The sequence below is a fragment of the Pogona vitticeps genome, chromosome 1 (assembly GCF_051106095.1).
Source record: "Pogona vitticeps strain Pit_001003342236 chromosome 1, PviZW2.1, whole genome shotgun sequence".
Classification (NCBI taxonomy): domain Eukaryota; kingdom Metazoa; phylum Chordata; class Lepidosauria; order Squamata; family Agamidae; genus Pogona; species Pogona vitticeps.
The window spans coordinates 133,065,503-133,075,315 of record NC_135783.1 but is presented as its reverse complement, the minus strand read 5'-3'; the positions used below and the strand labels follow the sequence as shown (position 1 = coordinate 133,075,315).

The 9,813-nt window shown below is 42.7% G+C and overlaps 1 long non-coding RNA gene across 1 annotated transcript; it reads right to left on the bottom strand.

Annotated features, from left to right (window-relative positions):
* Positions 1-2,872: 2,872 nt before the first annotated feature.
* Positions 2,873-7,355, bottom strand: LOC144587831 (uncharacterized). The gene is made up of 2 exons (XR_013543003.1): positions 7,189-7,355; positions 2,873-3,428 (listed from the first exon to the last, which is right to left on the bottom strand). It is a non-coding gene; the product is annotated as an uncharacterized LOC144587831 (long non-coding RNA).
* Between the last annotated feature and the right edge of the window lie 2,458 nt (positions 7,356-9,813).

The window sequence follows — 9,813 nt, the reverse complement described above, 5'->3', positions numbered from 1 at the left end:
GGGCCAGATTCAGCCCTTGATAATGCAAAGCCTACTGATCTGAGTGTGACTCAGGAAAGTGTCTGTGGAAAGAGGTGCCTCTGCAGCATCTTTGCAAATGCTGGATTTGCCTAGCACCGAATGGCTGACTCCACATCAATCAGGAAGAAGAAAGCCAATTGCCCTTTTCATCATCATCATCATCATCATCATCATCATCATCATCATCATCATCATCATCATCATCATCATCATCATTAAAATCAAATTGCAGAGATGGAAGGGACCCTATAGATTATGGAGGTCAGCTCCTATCAAGGAGGCCCAGTGCAGACAAGCCATCTGTTGACACTAGTTGCAGCCTTGCGCCATGTGAAGGCAAGCACAGAGTCCTGAAATCTTGGGTGTAAGGAAAGTTGAACAAATGCTCACCTGTGGATGGGCCCTCAGTTCTACACACCACAGAAGCAGGGGGGAGAGGCCATTCTGTGTCTCCAGTCTCCTGACGGTGGCAGCTTCCACCTTCCATGAGGGCTTTCTGTGTGAGTGGGAACACAGGAAAACCAGGGTTCCAATGTACATAAAGAGCATCTATGGATAGCGGAGTCTCTCCTGTTCAAACGCATTTCCCTCCGCACCTTAAGGGCAATGGAAAAGAGGGCGGAGGGGGAGGGACTACAGCATCCCTCTCTATTTGTGCCTTAGGTAGGGCTCCCCTGGCCTGGAGAAGCCATCAGGGCTCCCTCTTCTACCAGGGGCAGGATCTTGATGCTCCTCACCAGCCATCCCATCTCCTCTCCGACCCCTGAATATCCTTGCAGGCCATGATACAGGAAACTCATGAGGCCACCTGGCAAGCACCTCCACCGGGGCCCATAGAGATGGGCAAGGAGAGGCAGGCACATGGCCTTCACGTCTGGTTCTTGTTTGACAAAAAGCTATGAACAGCTCCTCTACAGCCTTCATAGCTCCATGTTCCATCCCTTTTCCCATGGTGCCCCAGCTTGGATCCCGGGCACCCCATGGAGCCATGGTGCAGTTTGGGAACCCTTGAACAAAGGACTGGAACCAAAATGATGTAGAGGTAACTTGCACAGACATAAACAGCGTCTGTAAGTAGAAGGCTGTTTATCGAGGTGTGATGAATAAAATTCACTGCAAATGGGGATTTAAAATATAAATATATTCTATGCCTAGAATCTTTCCCCACTATCCCAGTCTTTTCAGCTGCATTTCCCCAGAGATGACTTATAGTGAAACAAAAATATAAAGAAATAAGTAATTAACAAAGTTACTCTTTTAAAATATCTTCTTCCTCATTACTTTAGTTGTATGTACTCCTCTTTTGAGATCTCATATGCAGAGAGATTGGACACACACACACACACACACACACACACACACACACACACACACACACACACACACACACACACACACACACACACACACACACACACGAGAGAGAGAAAGAGAGAGAGAGAGAGAGAGAGAACAATAGTAGAGGAAAATCGTTTTCATTATGTTTCTTTTATCTATATAAGGTGCAAAAACTCCTTTAAAAATAAAAAATGGGAACAGCAGGCACGCTTTCCGTGCAAGGTTTATAATGGAGCAATCAAACATTCAGGCAAACAAACAAGCACGCATAGATGGTTCAAGTCTGACATCTAAACCTTGAAAAAGCAACGGAACACATCAAACGGTCAACTTTCTGTCTCCGCATACAATTCTGTATGAAAACATTTCAGAGAGCAGAAATTCAAGGTGCCCAAAATCACTTTTATAGGCTATTACAAGTAATGTTTAAAGGGCGTTCAGATAATTCCTTGTCTTGCTCTTTTGATCTATCTATATATATGCCATCACAGGGCATGGCAGCTGCCTTTTGCTTTAAGCAGGCTCTTCTCATTTCCCTTGTCAAAGTATTGTTAAAAGTTTCATTGGTTCTGCTTTATGTGAACTTGGCCATCCGGCAGCCAATCTCTCTGACTCTTATCATAAATGAAATCTTGGCTATCAAAAAGGGGAAGGAGGAGGAGGAGAGCATGGCATTGCATTCGAAGAGGCAACCCGGTGTTGCTCTTCCTTGTCCCTTCCTGGGAACGCTATGAAATGTGGGAAGGGGTGATGAGTTCTGGTGCACAGCAGTCAAAGAATGGGATGCTTCCCAGAGACCAAGGAACGAGGAGTGTATTGTTGGATTCAATGTGCAGAGAAGAAAAGTCTTCAAGTTTTTATTTAGTAACCGGCTGAGATAGGGTGTAGTTGAATGACGCTGGTCATTCTTTGGGGACAGAAGTGGCCAACTCTGAAACAATGTCCTTAACAACTGCAGAGACTTCTGTTCACCCAGACCGGCTAGTTAGCCTCATGCATCAGCATCTGGACCTTTTATAAGTGCTGATAACTGACCAGGTACCTGATGGTCTCAGTTATTCGCAGACATTATGCTGACAGTTAAAGCCATGCCCTGTTTCTTCATATTTCTCCCTTTCCTCCATTGGAAAGAAATGCTTCTTTTCGAATCCTTTCTATTAGTTCATAGAAATAATCCTTCTCCTCTTTCACAAGCTGTTCGCTTGCCAAGACCCAGCCTAGAAGTTACAGAATGCTTATTCTGTAGTGTTGTATTCTAATGCTGTTTTGGTTAAATATTGGTAGGAAATAATGATAGCTGTAATCCAGTAAGTAATGACTGAAGTAGGCTCATTTGACTCCATGGAACTTATGAAGGCATTGACTCACCAAATCCACATTGATTCATTGGATCTACTCTAGTTGTGACTTACTACTGGATTTTAGCCCACTCACATTTACACAATTAATTTAAAGACAATAGTCTGGCTGTTTCTTTCTCTGTGGAACACAAGTTAAATTAAGAGGTCTAACATATTTTTCTTTGGCTTCCAATTGAAGCATCGTAGGATCAGGGAATATCTATGGGTAAGGTAATATAAAACATTTCTCTTCAAAGGCAAAACTGTGTTGTATCTAGATAAATTCATTTGCACCTCAAAAAAGTATTCTGGATAGATTTTGTAAATGTCCCATTAAATCCACCGCTTTTCTTAGTAGAGAATGAATTGAGTAGTAAACAAGCTGATACTTCTGCATTTTCTTTTTTATTGGACAGGCTTATATCTTTCATACAAATAAAATTCCAAGAGTATAAAAGGTTAATATTATTCCAAAGATGATGTTGTTGTTTAATTGTAAGTCATGTCCGACTCTTCGTGACCCCATGGACCACAGCACGCCAGGCCCTCCTGTCTTCCACTGCCTCCCGGAGTTGGGTCAAATTCATGTTGAATGACACTTGTCAACCATCTTGTCCTCTGTCATCCCCTTCTCCTCCTGCCTTCACACTTTCCCAACATCAGGGTCTTTCTCAGGGAGTCTTCTCTTCTCATAAGATGGACAAAGTATTGGAGCCCCAGCTTCAGGATCTGTCCTTCCAGTGATTCCAAAGATAGGCAAGAACAAATATTTCAAACATGTTTTATAATATATTTTGACCTATAAGCTAAGTTTTAAAAACATTAAAAAGATTATATAAGATGTTAAAGACAAACTGTACAATAGTATTGTTCTAATATAAAATATTTTCCTTACCAAGTTATAGATATTAGATAACTAGCCAGCAAGTGAAGCTGCTTTTTTGTAAGTAATGTAGCTCGTTGTATCATTTTTGAAGTAATGTAGCTCATTGTGTCCCTTCTGACTCTCATTCAAATTTGCCTTATATTTACACCTCCCTTCAGTCATAAAAAGAACTAGGGTTATCTTTTCTTCACCTAATGGTATTTTGTCACCTCTTGATGGAGGTTTCAACTAATTGCAATAAATGGTTTTGACTATACATATGAACACGTTCGTATTTGCTATAAAGAGCAATTACCAATTAATTTTAATCCATGTGTTCCTCTAAGCTAGTGATGGTGAACCTTTTTGAGCTTGAGTGCCCAAACTGCAACACAAAGCCAACTTATTTATTTCAAAGTTCCAAAGCTGCAATTGAATCTGGATACTGAGGTTTTAGTTTAGAAAAAAACAACAACTGCCCTGCACCTCAATGGGTTAAATGCTTGTTTTTTTTCCTAGGGGCGGTATTAACAGAGAAATACTTACTGGTCCTCCCATCCCCCATCAGGCTAGACCAGTAATGGAGCTAATGCACTCCTCCACTGGACCACTGCACCAGCAGAGGGGAGAGCCGAAATCTGGGATCGGACGATGGGTAAGTATTTTTCAATGGCGACTTATGGTTCATGTTCCCACAGAGAGGGCTGTGTGTGCCAGCTGTGGCACACATGCCATAGATTTGCCATTACTGCTCTAGGCTGTCCATCTTCCATTTACTTACAAGAATTCAAAAGATCTTATCTTTGCTCATTAACTAGCTTCAAGTTTTTAAGTTTTTGTGAAGTCTGCTTTTAGCATTCATTGAGAAATATTCCAAATTTTATCATTCATCAAATTTAACTGGTTCCTCGCATATATGGATGAAGGCTGGACAAAGTGAAGTCCAAAGGCCATATGCTGATCCACAAGGACCCTAATGGATCTCTGGGGTCCTCCTACTGCCACCTCTCCTTTTAAAACGTTATATTTAAAAGTGGTGCAAAAATCCATAGCTAGGTGACATGGAAGGCAATTTTGACGTGTTTTGGGGCCTTCCCCTGTCTTCCAACTCGGAACATTTCATGAATTAAAACTTGCCCCTAGAGGGTGTGACGGGGGGCTTGTTCAGCTGTAAAAAATCTTTTTAAAGGAAAAGTGTTTTGGTGGGTGGGCAGGGTGGCATGCAGGTTTGGATGAGTGTAGTCCTTGAAGCTCTAAAAGTTGCTCACGCTTGAGTTAGAGGTATCTCTGGTTGAACCAGACAGTCCTGCAGATACGTCTATACAACAGTCTGTGTGCTTTTGGGAACTGCTGCAACCCGATATATGTATGTAGTTCCTGTTCCTGCTCACATGAAAGTACTGTTCGTATGCGATTCCAAGAACGATTGTGGGGACAGAATCTGAGACTACCGTCATGTCATGGCCCTTCTCTTCTCACCCACTAAGCAGAGTTAGGTTGTTCTAAGACATTGTCCATTGAGTAAAATCTAGAGACTTTAAAATCTGCACAACACCTACCACCATGATTTGGACAACCAACAGTTCTGTCAAAGGCCATTGATTCACTGCATCACTTCCCTCTTCTTGTTAGAAAAATGTTCCATCTCAATCAAAAGATACACACAATAAACAAAAGTTGTGTATACAAAGCATGCTACTCCTTTTCTGGTGAGGTTCAATGATGGAATTGCAAGAACTTGTGGGCAAAAGGACGTAGCAGGTTAAGGCAGAGGTAGGCAAAAATGTGGCTCGCAAAGCTGTTTTTTGGGCATGGACCTGCCAGATTCCCCTGGACCCACTGCCAAATGTCTTCTTTTTCAAAAAATATGTGAATGGCTGCTCATGGAAGCCTGCAGGAGCAGCAATTCACCATCTACATAAGTCACTTCTCTTTGTACTATGTGGCACCCCAAAATAAAGTGTGTTTTTGTTTCAAAAATTGAACTGGACTCTTCTGATTCCCCCCCCCCCCGGGTGGGCATTTTTGGTGGTAAGTACAGGGGCTGAAAATTGACCCCCCCCCAGGCCTGCGTAAGTTGTTTTGTTGTTTAGTCATTAAGTTGTGTCTGACTCTTCATGACCCCGTGGACCAGAACATGCCAAGCCCTCCTATCTTCCACTGCCTCCTGGAGTTTGGTCAAATTCATGTTCGTAGCTTCAGTGACACTGTCCAACCATCTCATCCTCTGTCGTCCCCTTCTCCTCTTGCCTTCACACTTTCCAAACATAAGGGTCTTTCCCAGGGAGTCCTCTCTTCTCATCAGATGGCCAAAGTATTGGAGCCTCAGCATAAATCGTTAGTTCCTGCTTTAAAGCAACTTGTCCTCACACAGCCCTGAAAGCTTACTTTGTTATGTTCAATATTCTGATCAGAAGACCAGAAGCTTCTCTGGTTTTTTTCTCAGTGGTGATGACCTGTCTAGGTCCTCTGCATCTCCTGAACCACATAGCCTTTTTCTATTTCCTCCCCCTGGACTATGGAGGCCATCATCAAATGGCTGCTCAGCACCACCACTTTGGATTCTCTCAACATGAGCCATGAGGACTTGTGAGGCAACTATGTACTGAAGAAACATCTGTTCACCAGGTATAACTATTAATTTGACTAATTTGGCTATAATTGGTTCCTTTTCTACCTGGAAAACTAAACTATAATTTATAAAATAAATTATAACCCCAACTTCTAATAGAGGTTGCTATGGCTCTGAATTCCCCCCCAGCCCCCAGCCCAGAGAAAACGTCACATTTTATGAACAAACAATGGCATGGGGTGGGGTGGGGGGAAGACACAGAGTGATTAGCAAATCCTTTGTTTGGCATTTGGGATGGAAAATTCCAACCATGCTTCCAAGGAAGGATGCTGGAGACCATGCCTCCCAGCTGACTTTGCAACCTGAGTCTGGATTTACCTCATACAAGCAGACACAGCACGGACATCTGCCATGACTATCTGGGACATTTCTTTCCTATATCATCCATAGATGTACAGCCTGAGGAAGTGGGATTTTACCCATGAAAGCTTGCAATTTGTGGGATCTTCTTTAAAAAACGGTTCAATAAAGATATCACCTAACTCTTGCATTTGTGACATTCTGAACCACACAGCGTTTTCCTATTTTTTTTCTGCATGGTTACAGACTCTGCTTGTCTAAGGTGGTGTTGCCTCTGCAAGCTTTCTCTCTCTCTCTCTCTTTTGCACACTTTCAATCAGTCCTGGGTGAAGGTCACAAAAGGGCAACCACCTGAGGCCAGAACGGTATCCAGGTTAGAAAAAGCCCTCTGATCTTTTCTCTTCCTTAGAGCAAATGGACTCTCTGCCTCTTTCAGGAATTAGCTCTGCAAATTCTTTGCTGTCTCTCAGGTCACCCACCTCTGCAAAGACAAATGGCTATCAAGCTGATTTGTCTCTGTGTGTACACTAAACACAATCCCTCAAATAAACAAACTTATCTATATTTCAAGGTACCAAATACACGGGACGATGCATGGCCTCAGCAAACACATTTCTATAAACCGGTGTTGACTGAAGTAACCAATATGCAAGGCAAGGGGAATTTGTAGAGGAAAATGGACAGAGGCTCACTTGAAGTCTCATCTTTCTCTGCTGACCGGGGGCTCTTTCTATCATTCGACATCCCCTCTGGAGGCATATTTTAAAGTCACAAGGATGTCTTCAGGTGTCAGTGAGGTGGAGAGTTACGCCATCAGGAGACTCGACTCCGTTCCAGATCTAGAGTCCTTTCAGTGTCATCTAAAGCAGAACAGTGGAAGAGACACCAAATTAAGATCCATCCGTCCTCATCAGGAATTAGGAGTCATGTCATGTTTGCGCAAAAACGCAGAATAATAGCAGGTTTAGCAGAGTATTTAGCAGTCCAGGTAGTCCAGAATAACTCACGCACACACCAGCAGCTTCTCCTCCACCAACGTCTATTTACAAGGTATTTACAGCAGTTCAGTCTGGCAGCATAACAGGTAGCAATCATCACCAAGCAGGAAGATACATCAACTGTTCATTTCACACATATATACACATACAGACCTGCTTGTGCCCAATCATATTACGTGTTGCATCATCCATGAGTCAGCACTACTGCTGAATCATCATGACTCAGTTTTAACACATCTATTAGGCTGCTCATTAATATACTTTATTCTGCTCAGACCTTTAAATTAGCTTGACATGTCAGGAGAAGAGAACTGATAGCTCCAATAGAGAAGGGTTTTTTGTGTTAAAATGCTTGAAGGGCAGCTACTAGGCTGCGGCGGCAGTTGTGGAAGGTAACACTGACGGAAGATCCTTTTATAGAAAACAGTAGTGATACCCAAGCCAAGTCTTGTTAGGCCTGGGCAGAAGAAAGTAGTGCTAAGCCACTTACGAATAATTTATATCTCGAAACCTCAGTGATGAGAAAAATCCAAATTGAAGCAAGAAATAGTGCTGGAAGATGAGACTGCCAGGTCAAAATGCACTCAGTCAGCTATGAAGGAAGAACAAAGGACTGGTATGAATTGTGATGTTGCTTATGAAGCAATTGGATTAAAGCTGAAAGAGCATCTATTTGCTGGTGTGCAGAGGCGCAAATGGGAAGTCCAGTTCCGCACATATAACTGGAACATAGATGCTGAGGAATGTGACTCAAGATAAGTTCCTAAACATAAAAGAAGAAATGGAACATTTAAGCACTGTAATACTTGGAGAGAATAATACTTGGAGAGAATAAACTAAAATGAACTAGAGCAGAACTTTTTCTCTGAGATGTTGTAAATTGTTTTACTCCAGAAACAACACATCCAGAAAGAACAGTATAACAGTGAGTTGAGATATAGAATTTGCCATTATAGGTATAATGCAAAGAATGACCATATAATATTTTTCCTTCTGGCATATTTTTTTTCCTTTTTTGTTAAAAAAAGGCAAGTAATAGGGGGAAATCACAGATAGCTACCACTGAAACACTTTAAAAGCCACAGTGAGTAGAATTCTCTCTTCTATTGTAACTCAAGAAAACACAAAGCCTTCCTTGAACATTGGATCTAGAACCCCCGAATGGATTTTGAGGCTTTGGGGTGGGGGTGGGGAGATGTGAATGGGCATAAATCTCACAACTTCATTTGAAGTGACCAGCTGAAGTGATCAAGGCAAACTAAAGCTTGGGCTGCACTATAGTGGGACAAAAAACAAACGAAGAAACAACCCCCCCCCAAAAAAACCACAAGAAGAAAAATGGTGCTCAGTAGCATAAACTGACTTGACAACTTCTCTTTTTTTTACTGCTTTTATTTGTTTATTTTATTGAGCCAGAATATTTGTCTGTGCTAGCAAGAGCCTTCTCATCAATTCTTCTCCTTACAAAAATGATCTCTCTGCCTTTTTCAGGAATTATCTCTAAGAATTCTTCTTTCAAAACGATTCCAGAGTATGATATGTAAAAAAAAAGTTTGTATTCGCAGAATGCATGAGTCCTGTGCTCTTAGCCGAGGTGAGGCCCTCCTGTCAAATGGCCCGGCTGGCCCTCTGTCTCATAGTGCCTGCTTTCAAGCAGTTGTGTATAAAAAACAGCTGCTCATTATAAAACAGCAGAATAACCACCTAATATCTAAAATTGTAGAGCAAAGAATAAAACGTGAGGAACAGATGGGAGTTTGCACTGTGACTAGGTGCCAGGCAAGCATTCTTTGGGAGGGAAAACTGTTTGACACTTGATATCGGCTATTTGTATTCATATCCCTGAGATACGAACAGTGGCACCACAGGTGACATGGAGATCCATCCCCCCCCCCCCAGCAGCAGCTGTTCCACTCACTGGCTGCCATGCAGCACGCAGGACCAGCGTTGTTGACATTTTGCCCATCGCAGAAGTAGTCTGGCCGGCACTTCCCTGCCTCCCCACACAGCCAACCACTCAATAGTTGAGTGGGGAGACTTTTCATCCTGCCTCCTTGCCAGAGTGGCCAGCTGTGTGGGGAGGCAGGGAAGCACTGGCCAAGCTACTTCCATGATTGGCACAATGTTAACAACAACTGATGCACGTGCTGCATGGCGACTCGTGAGTGGACGTCCAGTGCCAGGAGGAGGGAAAGGATCTCTGTGGCACCTGTGGGGCTGCCCATTTTGCACCCAAAATGCCTTCCCCTTGCTCACCATTCACCTTATTTTTGATGGTGTGAGGGCTTGCAGGGAAGTATCAAAAAATTACCTTAACTC